This window comes from Centrocercus urophasianus, unplaced genomic scaffold (genome assembly GCF_019232065.1).
Source record: "Centrocercus urophasianus isolate 14NV4802_14NV808 unplaced genomic scaffold, USGS_Curo_1.0 seq_2, whole genome shotgun sequence".
NCBI classification, from domain to species: Eukaryota; Metazoa; Chordata; class Aves; order Galliformes; family Phasianidae; genus Centrocercus; species Centrocercus urophasianus.
This window is the reverse complement of record NW_024884755.1, coordinates 4,501,382-4,519,509: the sequence shown is the minus strand read 5'-3', so window position 1 is coordinate 4,519,509 and position 18,128 is coordinate 4,501,382. Positions and strand designations below refer to the sequence as shown.

General features: G+C 44.6%; 1 protein-coding gene across 5 annotated transcripts in view; it reads right to left on the bottom strand.

Moving 5' to 3' along the window:
- The window catches only part of ZNF423 (zinc finger protein 423), a 163,998-nt gene that overhangs the window by 89,125 nt on the left and 56,745 nt on the right, over positions 1-18,128 (bottom strand). Inside the window, exon 1 of one of the 5 annotated variants that reach the window (XM_042821743.1) lies at positions 420-427. The exons of 3 other annotated variants lie outside the window; for them this stretch is intronic. The gene's annotated coding sequence lies outside the window, so the exon portion shown is untranslated. Of the gene's footprint in view, positions 1-17; positions 48-419; positions 428-18,128 lie in introns of those variants that run through there. One more of the 5 variants, XM_042821742.1, reaches the window with a different exon arrangement.

Genomic DNA, 18,128 nt, shown 5'->3' with positions numbered 1-18,128 from the left:
TCTGACAGAAAACTGACCCAGGAACGGAGCGAGAGCAGAATCCACGTGAGGGAAAGCTCTGACACCACAGCCCGGAACTCAAAATCCGAGCCAGCTCCGCAGGGACGCCGCTCGGTGCCCGGCCGCCCGCCCGCCCCGCGCAGCCCGCCCCGCCGCCCTCAGCCTTTCCCGCGCAGCCCTCGGCCCAGCCCGCTCCGCTCGGCGCTCACTCGGACCCGCAGGCCCGGCAGCGAGCGCGCTCTCCGCACAAAGTTTGCGCGGCTCTCCTCCTCCCGCCCGCCGGCCTCTCCCAGCGGGGCCGCAGCGCTTCGGCCCGCCCCGCCGCCACCTCCGCGGCGCTCCGCCGCCCCGCGCTCTGCCCCCGCCGCCCCCGGGCCCCTTCCCGGCCGCCCGCGCTCCCGGGGCCCGTCCCTACGGACCTGCGGCCGCGAGAGGCGGCGGGAAGGAGGCGGGCGGCCGGCGGCGCCGGGACGAGGGGCCCCGTGGGGGAGCGGGTGGCTCGGGGCTGGGCGATTCCCCGCTCGCGCCAGCCGGGCTCCTCGGGGGCCGCGAGACAAAAGGGAGCGCGAGGGGGGGACGCCGGGCCCGAAGTAGGGCAGCACGTGTTGCGTGCCGGCCGGTAGCGGGAAAGCGGCGGGGGCAGCGCGCCGCCGGGTTTGGGAGCGCCGTGCCTGCGGGGTGAATGCTGCGGAAACGCCGCCGGCAGAAGCGGGCGCGTACATAGGCGCGCCGCGTTCGTCTGCCCTTCGCATCTCCTGCCGGACCTCGGAGCTCAGAGCGGCCCTGGGGAGCGCGGCACCGCGGCTCAGCTCGGGCCGCGACTGCCGGGGCCCATCGAGCGGACGGCTCCAGGCGCTGCTCCGCACCCGGCCGGCTGCCTTTCCCTCTGAAGCAAGCCGAGCCACCTCCACATGCAGCGCCCGCACCCTGCTCTGCTGCCCCGCAAACACTGGGGCCCTGGAGAGCACAAATCTGGCAGAGCCGGGGGGTTCAGGCTGCTGTGCTTATGTAACGGGCTCAAAATGACGACCGTTTCTCAGACTAAAAGAGTTCAAACTGGAAAGGGAAGCATTCACGTAGACGTAGCTGGAAACGAGGGTTGTGTCCTTTTGCCAACTTCATCCGTGTCTTCCACTGATTGCCGTGCTTCACTTCTGGATCCTTTCACTTGTGTTTCCTCGCTCTTTGACAATTCAGAAGGAACCAGAAGCTTTGAGTTCCAGGGACAGCCTACCTTGACTTTCTCCCAAACAAGATGCTGAATGACTAAATGCCCAGAACTAAAGAAATTAGGAAACGCTCATTATCATTAATCTCTTTATGGAATGAAAAGTAGCCCTGTTAATTTCAACTTGCCATTTCAAGTTAAAAAAAAAAAAAAGACCTATAATGAACTGAGAAGGAAATTCTAAGGTATTTTACCAGAGTAGTATTTTACAAGGAAGATTTATTTTAGTTGTGGTGTGACATGTCTGGCTATGATGGTTAGAATAATAATTTTACATTAATGCAATCAAAGGAATGTAGCAGAATGAGAAAAATCACTTTCAAAAAGGAGATTAAAGTCATTAAAAATGGCTAATCCTGCAAAGTGGGACTGTTCTAAAATAAAGAATCACATGGCTGGTGTGAGGCTTTTGTCATTAGCGCATAAGAGAATCAAAACAAGTATTAAAAGGGGAAGAAAATTCAATAAAAAGTTTAATTAGGGGGAAAAAAAAGGCATGAAGGAAGCTTCAGGATGTCAGTGATGTTCAGGATGTGTGTGTGTCACAGAGCTTACGGGGCTAAAGTTGATAATCAATCTCTAGTGGTACAATAATTTAGCAATGTAATGTTCAGCACGTTTATGGGACTGCAGGCATTTATCATCATCACTGTGGAGCTAATTCCAGCTTCAATGCATTCAATGAGTGTATTTTTCTTCTAATAAGACCAATTTGGCCAAACTGTAGCATAAATCATACTTCATTCTCTGTTTATCTTCCAGATAGCACGAGCCACGTTCAGAAATATACACATGAAGCTAAAACAATAAAATTAAGCCTTAAAAAATATGATTGCTTTTAGAAAGGAGACACACAGCACATTGCAAACTGCCAGCAGAAAGCTGCACTGCCTCCTCTGCACACTCCAGTGACACTGATCTATTTATTATTTCAATGTTACTTTCCTCATAGAAATTAAACAAAGCAGCCACGATTTCCCAGCCCCTGCAAATACTTTTCCTCCCACCTTCCCTGCAAGGCTGGAAGCATCCCACCCGTCAGAACTTCAGTCTGGGGCTCGGGAGCACCAAGTGCTCCTGCCCAGGCAGCAGTCGGGTCCAGGCTCTGCCAAAGAGACCTGCAGAGCCTCCATCCCAAGCTGGCAAGTGCTCCCCATCCAGGACAACAACCCATGGAAGTGAGATTGGAAGGTGCTCTTACTCCATTGGGTTTGTCCATCTAGCACAGAGCCAGTACACAAAAAGAACACAATATCAAAAAGAAAACCCCAAAATCAATCATTAAGATGGTTGTTTAAGTTCAGATTCATGATTTTTCCAGAGCCTCTCCATCACACCTAAGTTAAAATGCTCAAAACACTCAAATTGTATTTGACTATTAGAAGCTGATGGAATTCTGGCACCCAAAATAAGTAAGCTACTTTCACAAACAAGCTTGGCATCATGAGACGTGTGTATAAGCCGCTCGTGTTTCAGTTCATCGCATCCATGGTAGGGAAAAGCCATCTGCTGCTCAAGGGCAAATTGTAGGGCTTACTTCTGGATAGCTGTGAAGCCCCAAGACATCCTCAGACAGAGGGCCTGATAGGAATGTTATCATTTTCAATAATTGTTATTATCACAGATGCTTATCTATGAGAATACAACACAAAGATTGAGAGGAAAGGATGGCGAGTCTTCAGTAGTGGTTATAGCAAATTTTGAATTGCTCCACTATGCATTAACACCAAGGATGGATCATTACAATGGATTATGGTAAGAACTTCGCACAGCATACACTGTTCATTTACACTGCCATGCCGGTGTGAAATAATGCAAATCAAGTTCACATACCAAATGTTTTAAGTTTCAATGTTTTCAGTGCAATGTCGCAGAATTTACTTTTTTTTCCTTTATTGGACTGTGTATTCCCCTTTTCCTGCACAAACATAACATGGTAAATAATATCAAATATCTTTACTATTCCCAACTCAATTTTTATGGATGCATTGGCTTCACTGACTGATTTTGTCCTTTCTCACAGACAGCAGTGGAGCACTACAAACCGCAGCTCTGTGGCCAATGAAAGCCATTTGATGCTGACATCACCCCCACCTGAGCAGTGCCAGGACCATTCTGCTGTGCCTGAATCCCAGCGTCACTGTGCACTGCGATGCACTTTGCTGAACAATGGAAAAGGGCTTCCACCACTCATTTACAACCATCCTACAAAAATACCACCCTACTGCGCCTAGCACTGCTCAGCACATCCCTGGCTGAGGCACCAGGGAGGCCCCTGGAAGCTCACGCTGTGCTGAGGAACACAGTGCAACTTCAAGCTTCAGAAACATCAGCATCTTCACAAACATTTCTGAAAGCTTTCTTATTTCAAGGCACAATTCCAGTTTGATTTATATAAACATTTCATATTCACAGAGAAACTGACAGGGGATAAAGAACTCCAAGGTGCTAATAGCAGCGGTTCCACAGGCAGCGCCTTCATGATTATCAGTGACTTAAGGAAAAGGTGCTTACACCTAATTGCACGCTGGTGTGGTAAGCGTTTGTGTTGGGCTACATCACCAACACTTACCAACTCTTCTTCCAACTTCTCTGCTTTGCACTGCCATTCATTTTTAAGTGAAGTTTCTAAAAAGAAATAAAGATGCCTGGCTCAGTGGAAAATATATATAATCTAATTTTTCTTCTCACAATCAGAGTAACCGAGTAACACAGAATATAAAATCAGCACAAGATGTAGCACAGACTTGCACACATTACATTTGCTGGGATGTCTGCTGTAGATAAACTGTTACGCAGACAGTTTAAACTTAGCTGCCTTTGTTTAAACCTTTCTTTTGGGATCAAGGAGGCATTTAATTAGTCTTTTTTACACTGAAACTTAAAAGTACACACAAAAATGTCTGTTGAAGCCTGGCTGATGCACAGGAACTTGTTAAGGCAACACAACATGTGCCTGAGCCCTATCTCTCACAGCAAGGCTATTAAGGCTCAATAACGACCATCAGTAGGGTGATACATCATTCCATACAATGATAAAAATCAAAAAGTTATTTATAATGTTATTTTTCTTAGATCGAAAAGGCTGTATTTTAGAGGTAACAAAAATTAATACATCATTAAATAAGTTATTTCACACTTTAATAAACGGCATAAGAAGGGGCGGAGGAGCAAGTTTTATGTTAGATCTAGGAATAAACTAAATGCTTTCAGGGTTGAATCACTGTTTTCCTTTACTCCCTTCGGAAAAGCAGCAGATACTATATTCTGCTGTGCATCATGGACTTGGGACTGAAAACAGCTGCACTCTAATTACATGTAAAGTGTACCAAAACATTCCTTTTATCACAGACTGTAAATCTGTTAGCATCTGTCTCTCCTTTGTTTCTTCCACAAGATACAAGCTTGTTTCTACATTTTTCTCACCTGTAGCGGTGATTAAAATTCATTATAAATGAAAGGAGTGAACACTAAAACAAGTTCCTCTGTGTACAGTTCTAAACTCAAATTAGAAACAGCTGTTTGCTAATTCATGCAGTGATGTTTTGTCGTGCTCTGTGAATCAATAATAACTCACCCTATTTCTACAGAAATGTTAGGATTGTGTGTGTATTTTGCTTAGCCACTTGCTCTTCAGAAATGTTCAAATACACATTTTGTCTTTTTTAAGCAAGATTAGGGGATGGCAGCAGCAAAATTATCACTGAATTAACAGAATGACACTAACAGCTTGCTGCACATGCCTACTCTGCTACCTAGAGGGTCCTGCACCATCCTTGCTCCATTGATACCTACAGAGCACTTCACAGAGGCCTACTCTAAGAACAGAACCGTACACGGGGTTATATGCACACATCATGGATGCGAAAGTCATACAGAGAAGGCTGTAAAATTAGAGGTTCGGCTACGACATGTACAGTTTTCAAATACAAGGAAAGACAAAGCCCTTAGGAAAACAATCCTAATAGAATAATTATTACCTATAATAATTACTTATAAAATTAATTATAATAAATGGTAATACTTAGGGTAATTCTCAATAATATTTCTCAACATTATCTTAGCCACAGCACAGACTTCATACGACCCATTGGCCTTACAGTCACACCATTATATTCTGCACTTCTTGCTACTTGATGTCAACACTTGTCATGATTTCAACACAACTGTACAAAACGAGGAGGCAGTGCAGAGCAGTTCAGAGCTCTGCCTGCACATGGTGGCATGGAGCCTACGGCTCGGGGCAGGCAGTGGCAGTGCTCTGAGCACCGGAGCCACCCTGGCCTCCTGCTCCTCTCCCTTCACAGCACTTGAGAAGCCGGCCTGGAGAGGTGAAAAACACTGCCCTCCATGGTCTCTGTGATGCAGGCAAGGGAAATCCTTTGCTCGATTATAAATGATGATGTTCTTCTGATACTGCTAGCACTAACAGGGCTCTTCCCATACTCTGTGCACCCTGTGGAAACGTGGCCAGCAGAAGAGCCTTTGTGGTGGGATGCAGTACGTGTGTGGCATTTCCAAGATGGCTGGTTTCCTCCCTGCCGTCTGATCAGGCAGCTCCCCATGGCAGCAGGCACCTGCTCCCAGGCTGCTCTGCGATCCCCTCAGGCTGTGCACTCAGCCACGGCTCAGGCTCCTTCCCTCAGCTCACGCCAGGGCTGAGCATCATAATACAGACGGGCCAGTGCTTGGAGAAACTCAGAGAGCACAGAAATCCAAATTAAGAAAGGACAGACTTTTCTCCATGAACAGGCCAGACTGATGTGATCTGACTTAATGCTTTACTGTGCTCATTTTCGTGTTTCTGAATTGTACGTTCAAGTGAAGATTAAGTCATCAATTACAATCCATTAGGTTCATTCATAAAATTCATTTAGGGGTCAGATTGTGCACGGTGAGCAGGGAACCTGGTGACAGCAGGGACAAGGACAGGCAGCACTTTCCACAGGATATTCAGCTCATGCAGAATCAGGTCAGAACTCATTCTGATGGCATGAACAGCAGTTTGGAGAAGTGCCTTGAAAACTGGGGCAGTGGCAAACTAGGACAGAGAGAGCCTTGCCAAGACCTCTCAGATAAGCTGCTGTTATTGCTAGGACAAACACATGTCTACTACCGTGCTGGTAAGCAGCATGAGAGCGGTGCTTCCATTTCTGCAGAGCTCCATTCCAATCTTTTGGCCATGGATCAACTCTGAGCCAAAAGAACCACTATGAAGGGAGAAAACTGAGACCAGACATCGTATCTGCTCTGCATCTTCTGCTCAGGGTCACCAGAATGACAGGCTTGCTAGGACGGCTTTCTGTAAGGAGATTTGACACTACAGTGTCCCGATCTCCAGGCAAGTGAGTTTGCTGTCCCTGTCTTCAATGTAAGAAAAATATTCTCCCAAGAGCAGGCTTTCGCTCCTAAGTGACTGTTTTCTACCAGTGCTCACTAGAAGATACGTCATCTGCCATGTTCCAAACCTGAGAAAAACCTCATGTTTTAAATCTCTACCCTGCGCACGACTTTACTGCCCAGCTTTCCGGCCTGAGGAATTTAAAGCTGGTCATATTATTAGAGCAAGTTGCCGGGGAAAATAAAAGCAGCTTGTTAAGTTAGAAAGAGTAGGCTGTTCTAGGCTCTCGTTTTGATCTAGGTGGGAAAACTGTGACGCAGTTAAAATCTTAATGGGTTGACATTCGTGATGAATAGACCTAATGCTGAAAAACACATGTTGGCTGAAATTGCTGAACAATAAACAAACAGTAAAAAACAACAACATCCAGATTTTGTACTGCCTTCAAAGAACTGGGGAAGGAAAATCAATAAATTACACGTGACATACAGTATCAAATAACCTGTTTTATAGTTATGCATATGCATTATTAGTCTGATTTCCAAATATGTTATATATTCATATCAATCCTATTGAAATTAATAGGAATGACAGCTGCCTAACCCCTCTGAAAACACAAGTGACAAACATTAAACACAGTCAAATCTACACCAAGGTGTTTTTTGAAAGGTGCACACACATTCCCTCCTGCTTTCATGAATTCACAGTAAAGATTTCACGTGAACACCATCAGTGGAGATGAAGATGCCCTTGTGAGCATCCCACGAGCACACACAGGCATTTCCCCAGATCTGGGCAGTGCAGCTTCTGGAGACCATGAGACCATCCCCTGGCCAGATGCAGAGGCGCTGCTGTCCCTCAGAGCCCCCAGCAGTACCCTGCAGCTGACGGAGTGCCATCCAGGCCCAGCCTGGGGTTTGCTCCAGCTCAGTAAATCTCCCATTCCTCAGGGACAGCACGTACTATGGCAGAATACAATTCGCTAAGACTCTGGGTTTGCTATAGTAAACAATTTTAAAAAAATATTTCATTTGAAATTACAAACAAAGGCACACAAATGTAAAAAAACACTGCTGAATATTAAGAACATTTCTGAGTATCAGTTAAATATCAGTCCTCAATCCGTACCGTGTTCGTGACTGGCCTGAGGGGACAGCCATTAAAACAGAGGTCAGAAAGGAAGTTCTCCACTTATCAATAGCCGATAAAAATAACTGAAAGGTTTTAAAAGAAAACAGCTATAGATTCTGTGCTATGCAAGATGAAAGCCAAGCAGTGTGGCTTGCCAAAGAGAGATGCATATTCCACGCTGCATGGTAACGCTACTTCTTTTTCAGTAACAGTATCCAGCATTTTAAATAAGAAACAGCTTTCAGAACAAACGAGCAAACAAAAGTGTTTGCCACCCAGTAAGAATCTTTCTCGGTACATCAGTGCCGCCTTACAGCAAACGTACTGCATGAGAGACCTTTCAGGTTTAGGCGGTGGTAACCCTTCTATCTGTGATCTGATGACTCGTGCTGCACCACACAACAGAACTGTCTGCCAAAAGCTGCACTCTTCTTCCAACAGATCTTTGCCCTTTGACTGGAGAGCCCGATGGCAAACCATCAGCCGTCTCTCTCAGGCTTCCAGCAGAAGAGCTGCAGCGTCAGCTCAGGGCTCTCCTCCCACGGCTCACACCCGCGTCTGAGCCCTGCACCCCTGCAAATATGAATTGCTCAATTTATTCTAGTTAGTTGCTGTCCCTGTGCCTCGATCATGGATGCATAATAGAGTAAATTGATAATTAAGAAAGGCGTAGGGCACAATTATTTGTTTAAATGGGATTAAAATTAGGGCTGGAGAGTACGTTGAATCATCTCAGCTTATCCCTGAAGAGAAGCAAACATCTTGGCACTTGCAAATAAATGCCTCTTTCCCCACCATCCCTCCCCAACAATGCTCCTTGCATTGAGGGCAGCCTCACAGACAGTGGCACAGATAACAGAAAATTAAAGAGAATAAAGGGAGAAGTTTTTTCCAAGGCCAGGCTGGATCAGGCTCTGGGCAACCGGATCTAGCTGTGGATGTCCCTGCTCATTGTAGGGAGTTGGACTAGATGACCTTTAAAGGTCCTTCCTACTCTAAGGATGCTATGATTCTGAGTCTTGTTCAATATCTTCCTCCCTAACTCTACCCATATAAAGGAGAATTGCTGTATTTACAAAAAATATCTGAGGATGTTAATAAGAGGAATGAGGAGGTAGTGGGGTGAGTGCTATCAGTTACCCTAAAAAGCTGCACTGTGATACTACAGGTACTGCAAACATTTGCCTTTCTATAGAGGTGTCCACTAAATTAAAGCGGTTGGAAGCTGGAGGTGGGGTGGGGACACAGCTGAGTTAAGAACAAAAGCAAGAGCACTAAAGCACAAAAGAACAGCCACAACAACAACAAAAATGCTTTCAGGGAAATTTGGAGGTGCACCCCAAACTCTGCCCGGAGAGCAGCACAGAATGGCTCATTCCCTGGCACAACCTTCTCATACAGGAAAGTGACAGAACAAGGTACAATTCACATATTACTTTTTTGTTTTTTCGAGGCTTTTCTAGTATTTATTTTATCACCTACCAATAAAGCTTTTTTCATTCGCAATTATCTTTTCCATCATCTTGGATTCCCATACCTTCTACCTTTGGATTTTGTATGACCATAACCAGGACACAGGAAGCTCTCACCATTACATAAAGCCCAAAGTCACTGTACTCAGACACAACTGTGACTCCACTTTCATCCAGTTCTTCGGCTGGGCTGAAGACAGTGAATCTGATCTGATTTTTATCTTCGTGTTGCTTTGTATCAAAACACCCACTTTGCAGTGGGTTGGGCCTAACAAAATACTAAGCAGAGGGGTGGGCAGAGAAGGAAGAGCCATTATAAACGCACAGAAATACACCGTGTCAGCCAACTGCCCAGCTTGTACACAAGCATTAAAAAGTTTCAATGTATTTTTCACCTTGAACCATTTTATTATCTTTCTAATGGCATTAGAGAAGCTTCCACTGCAGCCACAGGAAAGCTGACATCCCTTAACAATCCTACACTAATTCCTGCCTGAATTTTTGTGCAAAGTGTGATCAGGTAACAATATTTACCATGTACAGTAATTATGAAAAACTGTAAGATTGTGTAATTATGTATTTTAATTACATTATCTGATTAGCTTTTTTAATCACATCATAAAAAGAAAGGAAATTCACTGAGGTTGTCAGAAAGTTAATAAAAATAAGGTAATTCACGGCTAAGGCTCACCATGGTGCCTTTCTAACTACTTCCTTGCTACACCCCACTGTGCCTAGGTATTGGAGGTCAACCATAAGTATTAATTTCCTTACTTTTATTAACTTTGGTGACAACATTCAGGCTCTTTTGGCATGGTTTTTTTCTTCCTTTTTTTTTTTGTTGTTTACTTCATTAGTTTCTCATTTAGCTCAGTGGTACCTTAAGGGATGACAGACTCTCAAAAACCAAAAGCCTGGTTGATGTGGAGCCCTCTAGAGATCCTCACCCTCCTGTGCCCCCAAACCCCCCAGCGGCTGCTCCGTGGGGCAGCTGTGGAGCAGTCACTGCCACATGGTGCCGCACGAGCGGTGCTGGCAGCCTGCAAGGCCCAATCCGTTCAGCATGTCAAACAACACCTTGATGAAGCTGGCCGACATCTCTGGGTCACACCGAATCAGGGCCATCACGATGTGTGTGCAGTCAACCCAGTGCTACAGAAGGAAGATGGAAAGTAACCTGAGAGATTTGGGCAGATGGAGGCAGAAGTTGAGCCCAGGGCTGCTGAGCAGACACACGGATGGCACAAAATGGTGCCTTTTCCTACGTGAGGGGATAGGCACTTCCAGCAAACCAATGGGCCCTTGTACCTGTCCTGGCAAACCGTGCTGCCGTGTGCAGATAGTACAGGCTGAGGATCCTTCTCCCACACCCATGTCAGGCCAGAGCACGGCTGTTTCAGCTCTGGAAAACAATTTTTCTAACTTTTGGATGTGATTCTGCTCTAAGGAAACATTTTGTTTATATCCAAACTGGGATTCTATACTGTAATACTTGGCGATTGGACTCAGCAGCTCTGTTTTACTCATTGCTGGTTCACTCTCTCCTCTGCAGCCCTTCTTTTTTTTTTCCCTTTTTCTGCCGTTACCTTTCCACCCGCTCTCACATGGCTCTCTGGGGAGAACAAATCACTCTGGGAGGTTTAGCAGGCTGACAAGAGCAGAAATTCAATGGGTTGTGCGTGCAGGGCCAGGCACAGCAGGGCTGCCCCACTGGTGACCTGGCCGGGCGGGCACCACGCTCCACAGGACCACCTTCTGCACACCACGACTTCAGAGTGCCTGCTTTGGAGGAGAGGCTGCCAAATGCTGATGGGCCGAAAGTGATCATTTCAGGAGAGATTTTTAATACAGCTGACACAAAATGCAGTTCACTCAGAAGCCGTGCTCCCAGAAGTGAAAGACCACTAAAAAAGGCCTCCATTTTTCCAAGAGAAGTCTAAAGCACCTTTGGACAAGATATAATTTAGGTGTCTCATTTCTATCTTAAGAGACTTGTAACCGTGTCCTCACAGCCCTGCCCTATCTGCAGAGAATGTACAACGGCAGCTCCAGCTGCAGAGGGGCAGAGATGGGCAACCAGGGGCTGCTGCAGCGCACCGTGCATCGCCCCGAGCCCTGCCCCGGGGCAGCGGAGGCACTGCTTCCACTGCTGCCTTTTAAAAGGCATGGAGAGGGGGCACAGAATGCTTTTGCGTGGAAAGTGGAAAACATTCTGTGCAACAACAGGAATTCTTTTCCTTTGAACACTATTTGCTGCTGCAGATTACATTTGCAAGCTATAGATTTCAATGTAGTGTAGCCAAAAGCAAGCTAACAGCATAATTTGCTTCCTGGGTACTTTACTTTTAAATTCATCTATGCACAATGAAGTGGAGATTTGGAAAAAATAAGAAAACGAAGAACCCCCTTCTACTCATGTTCTTGCAAACCTGGGTAAACTTACAGGAGCCCATCTTTTAAATAACTGGCGTGATGTACTCTGCTGGTGGTACAGGCACTGCCTTCTGCCAGTAAATCTTAATGCACGCAGCGAGCGATATCTGACACTCTGCAAACTCAGTACTACAGAGAACTTGCTCAGTTGAAGGTATTTATAATATTTTTCTTTCACCACTGCCTGTATTTTCACTTTTGCATTTTTACATTGCGTGTGTCTCTACTCAATGAAACCAAAGTATCTCTGTGACAGTTATTTAAAGCGTTTTTTTTTCCTTTGGCATTTGGTTCTTTAAATGGCATAAAAAGGACCTTGAAACTGTGTTTTTTAAACTCAGTTTCCTGACTGATAGTGAGGGTTTAGAGAGCTATAAATGACAAATAGTGGGGACAGATACCAGTTATTTCCTAAAAGTAAAGGCATTTCTAGCACGATTCATTGTCAACCTCCAACCCAAGACATCCACAGACAAATTCTCTATCCTTCCATTTACTCTGCCTTGCCATTTTGAACTGCATCATGCTCCTTACTAACTAATTATCTCTAAATAACTCAAACATTTTCCAGGACCCGATTCTACGGAAAGCTATTTTCTAACAATTTTAAGTAATTTGAAAAGTTCCCATGCAATACTGGCTTTTCTCCTTCCCCTCCACTTAGGTTTTCCATCGTGCTTCTTTTTGTCATTTCCCCATCCTCTCCCAAACTCAAATTATTAGACTGCAAACATGGGCAGGTCCAGACACCCAAGGGTTGAGCCAGGATCTTCTCTCCTGGGGAAACTGCCATAGTAAACTCAATGAGTATCTGTGATGTTTGCTGGTACTAGGGAATAATATTTCCCTTGGGCACTTTCTGGATAGAGTCTACCACCTGGGTTAAGTCATTATTACAATCAAGCAGAAAGAAAAGGGGGAGGGAGAGAAAAGATGAAAAAACACTACAGCAAGCATCATTAAAGCTCATCAAAAGTGCATTAGAGAACACCTGATAATATACTCTGAACATTAATGATCCTTACAATATACCATATTAATGCAGATGTTATCTGAATTTACGGAAACAAAATTTTACATCCACTCATTTCCCTAAAATCAGTGTTTAAAAAAAAAAACACCAAAACTCTCTCAGAACTATTAGTTGCCTTTCTCCAGAAACCAATAAATAAAATACAGCCTTTTGATCCTTTATGTGCTGCTGATCACAAGTCTCAAACAAGTTCTCTACCCTCAGAATGCTTGCTGGCATTCACTGGCAACACGCTACAGTTAAAATGGATGATGGTAAGCCAATATTAATAAAAGGATTGTGATTGTGTCGGCTTAAATTGGACTATTATTGCCACTAAGATCAATTTTACTGGCAGCCTTAAACTCTGCAATGCTGGGCAGCAATTTCCCTTGCAATTTTTCCCCCCTCACGTTATGAGGGAGACGCATGAATGCCATCGAATTGATAATGCAGCTCTATTCCAGGGTGCTGAGTGCCAGGTTATAGCACGAACAGCTTAGTTGCCTGAAGAGCCTAATACTTCAACCAATAACTGAAATGGAGGTCAAAAAATTAATTCTAGGCACTGCTTAAGTCCTGTGTTCCTCCTTTACGGAGCCTGCAAATCATGTCAAGTTCTGCATAAATAGGTTTTGTGGGGGTATTAGAGGATGAATTACTGTCATCTAGGTGCTAGTGCTTAGCAAAGCAAGGACTATCAAACTCATTTTGCCAAAATCCAATGTGAATTGCTGCTCTCAAAGAAAGAAGGTCACCCAACCAAGAACACTTCATAACAAGAGCAGTGAAACAAAACAAGAAATTCTAAAACACACATGCATTCTTACAAAGATGCGTTTTATAAATACAACAGTTACCCCTAAAGACCACTTTTTCATTGCTATTTGAAAGCTAAAGTGAAGTCTGTTTCCTAAACAAGGCGCTGATAAGGTTTGCAGCATCGCAGAATTACTTCCAGAAATATGGGAAGCAGGAATTATTTTTAGTGCAGCTGAGAGGCCAGGCATATTTCAGGCAATCTCCCAGAGCCTGCTTCTATACCATGTGGGACATAAACCCACAAACTATGAAAGAACCCAAATCAGTCTTGTTTTCTCAAGTGACATCCATTATCCCTCATCTGAGAAAATTAACACGTGTATTCAGAAGCTCAATAAACTAAGCTCAGAGCTAAAAGTGTAGGATTAACTCTTTCTGCATCATAATAAATGCCATCTTTTAAGTCAGCAAACTGCTAATATATTCTATTTTATATTCAGTGCCTCTGCCATTTAAAGCAAACAGGGGCATCAAAATACATTTACACTCAAGCACAGTTTCAGAATGTTACAGTATACAGGGTAATCGAGAATTTCCAAATTCCACACAGCTACAGAGATATAAAAATGGAAATACAGAAGGGCCATTAGACCGACACATGCTGTTTTGGGCAGCATTAGGAACAGTGTCACTAAATGAATAAAAACCAGCTTTTGTGCAAAGTCTCTTGTTTGTTGTTTTTTTGGAAAACTGAGTTAGCCAATGTACCTAGCAGTAAAATGCCATGAACGTTAAATATAGGCAACCTTTGTTGCTCTGCCAGTTTATTTCTACATCAAATGATAATATTCGAAGGGTTCTATTCCAGGCAAGTGTTCAGTGCATTTTTCATCTTCCTGATCTGCCATCAGATAGGAAATTCAATGGTTCACATTTACTTTCCTTCTTTATACTCAGATTAATAAATTGAACAGTCTATAAATCTGAATGGTACTTATTCTGAAGAGCTGAGCACAAATACTTAAAATGACTGATAATGCTGAATTCCCTAACCAAGTACACAGAAAACTCCAGGCAGGTTTTCCGTTTCTAGACTGTGTTTTACTTACACACATGGTCCTGCAATCTGCCATGCTAAAACAAAAAGCAAGGTATCCAGACCAAACACAAGCAAGGCTTTCTTTGATCCACCACGTGCATTGTGCTTGTGTCCAAACTGTGCTCCGGAGTGGCTAAATCAGGAAAGCAGGGAAGAGCAAGGCACCGTTTGTGGCACTCACAAACCAACGGCCAGGCAGCTTTCTGTAATTCACTTGTCATTCCTCCTGGAACACACCTTGAACATGGTGGCAGACCTTCTTGGGGCCATTTTGCAAGCTACCTAGCAAGAGCACAGGAAGCACAACGTGCAAAGAACAGTGAGTTCTGAAGCAGGAATAATAATAATAATCTGATCATTACCCCAGCGCTTTAAAAATTGAACCCCCTGGCGAGAAGCCAAAATAAAACATGAAAGGCAGCCTCCAGCAGCCCGGTCAGAGTCAACATTCGGGTGAGAGCCGACTGCTTCCTCACCCTGACAGCAGGCAAGAAAAGTTGGAGACATCTGCTTGGGGGCCAGGGGTCAGGCTGGCCGGGGCCGCAGAGCGCAGCGCGGGATGGAAATGTGCTCTCACACTGAGCCGACGCACCCTGCCTCAGCTAGTGGGGCTGCGGGGGGCTCTGAGAAGAGGTCAGGGGCTGCCCTGTGCTGCACACAGCCGGCCCCACAACAGACCCACCTCGGAACCCCGCTGCCAAGCTGCCGGTGCCTCCGTGGTAATCTATTGTAAAAAGGTGAAATGCTGCTGGGCAGTGAGGAGCGAGGGGAAAAGAGTGTGGGAAACAGCCCTGTGAGCACCCAGGTCAGAGGGGAGAGAGAGAGAATGTGCTCCGGGGGCAGGGCAGCAATTGCCACGCAGCCAAGGAGAAGCCAGTGGAGCTGGGGAAGTGCGCGAAGGGAGGAGAGGAGCTGCTACAAACTGACCATAATGCCCTGATTCTCATTTCCCTGCAGCACTTGGGGAAAATTAATTTAATTTTTGCCAAGTCGAGTCTGCTTTGCCCACAACAGTAATTGGTGAGCAATCTCCCTGTCTTTATCTCAACCTACAAGTTTTTCCATCTTGTTTTCTCTCCTCTTCCTGTTGAGGAGGGAGAGTGAAAGAGCAGCAGGGTGGGCAAGGTGAACCCACCGCAGAGCAGCAGGCTGCAAACACCTCCCCAGAAGAAGAAAAAACAATACCTAAGTCTGTACCTACGCCTTTGAGGTCCTGAATTTATTGCTTGAGTAACAGCACATATTCCACTAGAAACATTTCTACTGGTTACCTAAAGTGCAAGGACTTGCAAACAATATGAATAAATACTGCTGAACTCCCACGCTGGATGCTCTGGCTGCCATCATGAAGCTCTCAAGGTCACTGCTACCTGCACGCCAGCTAGACGTGCACATCATCCCGGTGTGCTGCAGCTCTCCTCTGCTCAGGAGGGGCTGAATTGGGTAGGCTTTTTCAAGGAAGTTGTTCCAAAGAGAGCTTAGAAAGAAGAACAAAACATCAGCAAATGTAAAACATGAAAGACAAATTTTCAACGTGTGCTGAAACACTGGGGGCCAAAAAGCAAAAAGGCTTCTGAGTTGCTGCATCTTTCAGAAATCAAAAACCTAACAATGAAAGATAAACCTCCATATTTTTTTTTCCTATAGAAGAACTTTGATTTCTTGGAAAAATCAATAAGACTTGATTACTGAAAATGGCAATATGAACACGAACACCCTTCAGGCATCTCTCAGGTACCTCTGCAAATCACACAGCAATGCCAAGACATGCCACTGCTGCTGATCTCTTCCTCTCTCACAGCACGAGCTTTCCAAAGACAGAGTGGAAGAAACCATCCAGCTGAAACTAGTGCCTTGACTGAGCAGTGCTGGTCACACCAGGCTCGTGGTGCTTTCAAAACCTGCCCACAGGGATTACTTCAGCAGTAGATCGACACGAGTTAACTAGTATCTGTGATGCTACAAAGCGTCTAGTAATCTGAAATATGTGTGACAGTCCACCAAAGACAACCTGCTCTGTGCCAGGATGCACAACAGTAAAAAGTACATTCAAGACATTTGGAGAAGTCTGAGTGTCAGTGTCTTATCAAACAGGCTCACACATTGATACAGGAGGCCCTGCGGTGTTACTTGCTAATGTATCAGTCTGCATTCTTGTACTAAACTCAGCTTACAGCCCTCTTCCAAGATGTCCATGAAGCAGCTCAAGTCAATTAAAGGCTATCCAAGATTCCTCACACATCTCCGTTACACTGCTGCTTAGCAGCACTTCGCCTGTGCTTCCTCTTTTACAAAAAGTGGCCTCCACAACATAAAGCACTAGTTCAACTCTTCAAATCTAAGCTGAAGTCCAGACTTTTTGAGCAGACAGTGTGCACTGACTGCTTAGTGTGGCCAACAAACACCTAAGTGAGTTGAGCTCTTTCTTTGCCCACAATGGGAAAAGATAAATGTTTTAACATGAAACATTTGCCAGACACTCTGCAAGCAAAACAACATTCAAAACAGTATTCACAACTATTTTCCAGCTTCCAGCAAGGGACGGTTGTCATGGCTGTCATCTGACCAAGGCAACAACCAAGTCTGGTAGAAGTTGACTTGTTTCAATCAATGACCCATTAGTTTTTAAACCCTGAACAGAAGACACTTAGCAGAAACCCTCATTCATTCCACTAACAAGGATATGGCAGAGCCTTGCATATGTCTGACACGATCAAAAGGAAGCACTGCAATATGTCAGCTCACAAGTTATTACAGCCTTTTCTCACCCAACATGACATGTACAGCGATCTCACAGTCCACACATTCATACAGTTCACAGTTAATTCATACAGACAACACTTCTATCAACACACAGTCCCTTAAATGTGTAGGTTTTCTTTTGCATAGTTTTTTTTTTTTTAATATCATAACTGCTTGTTATTTATAATTATTTGTTAATTTTGTTGTAGTATGAAGCGTAACATGACTTCTGCTGGGAGAAGAACAAGTCATGAAGGTGTTTTCCTTCATGGAAAACTCATTTCCTTTATGGGAAAACTCTGCAAATGGTGAGTGGGCCAGGACCGCCTTGCAGTCTGCACTAAGAGGATTATTAGCTTTGGGAGCAGCACAAATCATTGTGCCCTTCTTGATATTGATATCTATCACTGTCAAATCCTTCATGACCGAGTGGGATGCAAACTAGAGAGAAGGGCAGGACCATACAGTGCAGCCGTTTGATAAAGAGCTAAGAAATGGCACCTTTGTCCGTGGACTTCATAAAATAAGGTTGTGGAAAAAAACATATCAAGTCTTAAGGGCAGAAGCAGGAGCTCAATGGCCCACAATGAGGATACTTAACTTCTTTTTTTAATCCAAACCTCACATTTTCAAGCTTTGTAATTTCAGCAGATGAATAAAAAAGGCCAATTGAAATTTTCTTAGCTGTTGCTGTTAAGTCTGACATCTTTATCATAATGCTGCATATACAAGCTAATGCAAGCCACAACCCTGAAGGAAGTCCATCTATTTCTCATTAGCTATATCCTTCCCATCTTGTCCACGTTTGGTTTTATTTGGTTTTTGTTGTTTGTTCTTTTTACTATGAAACAACAACATCAAGAAGCAGTTCTGTACTGCCTTACAGTTGCACCCCACTAACACAAGGA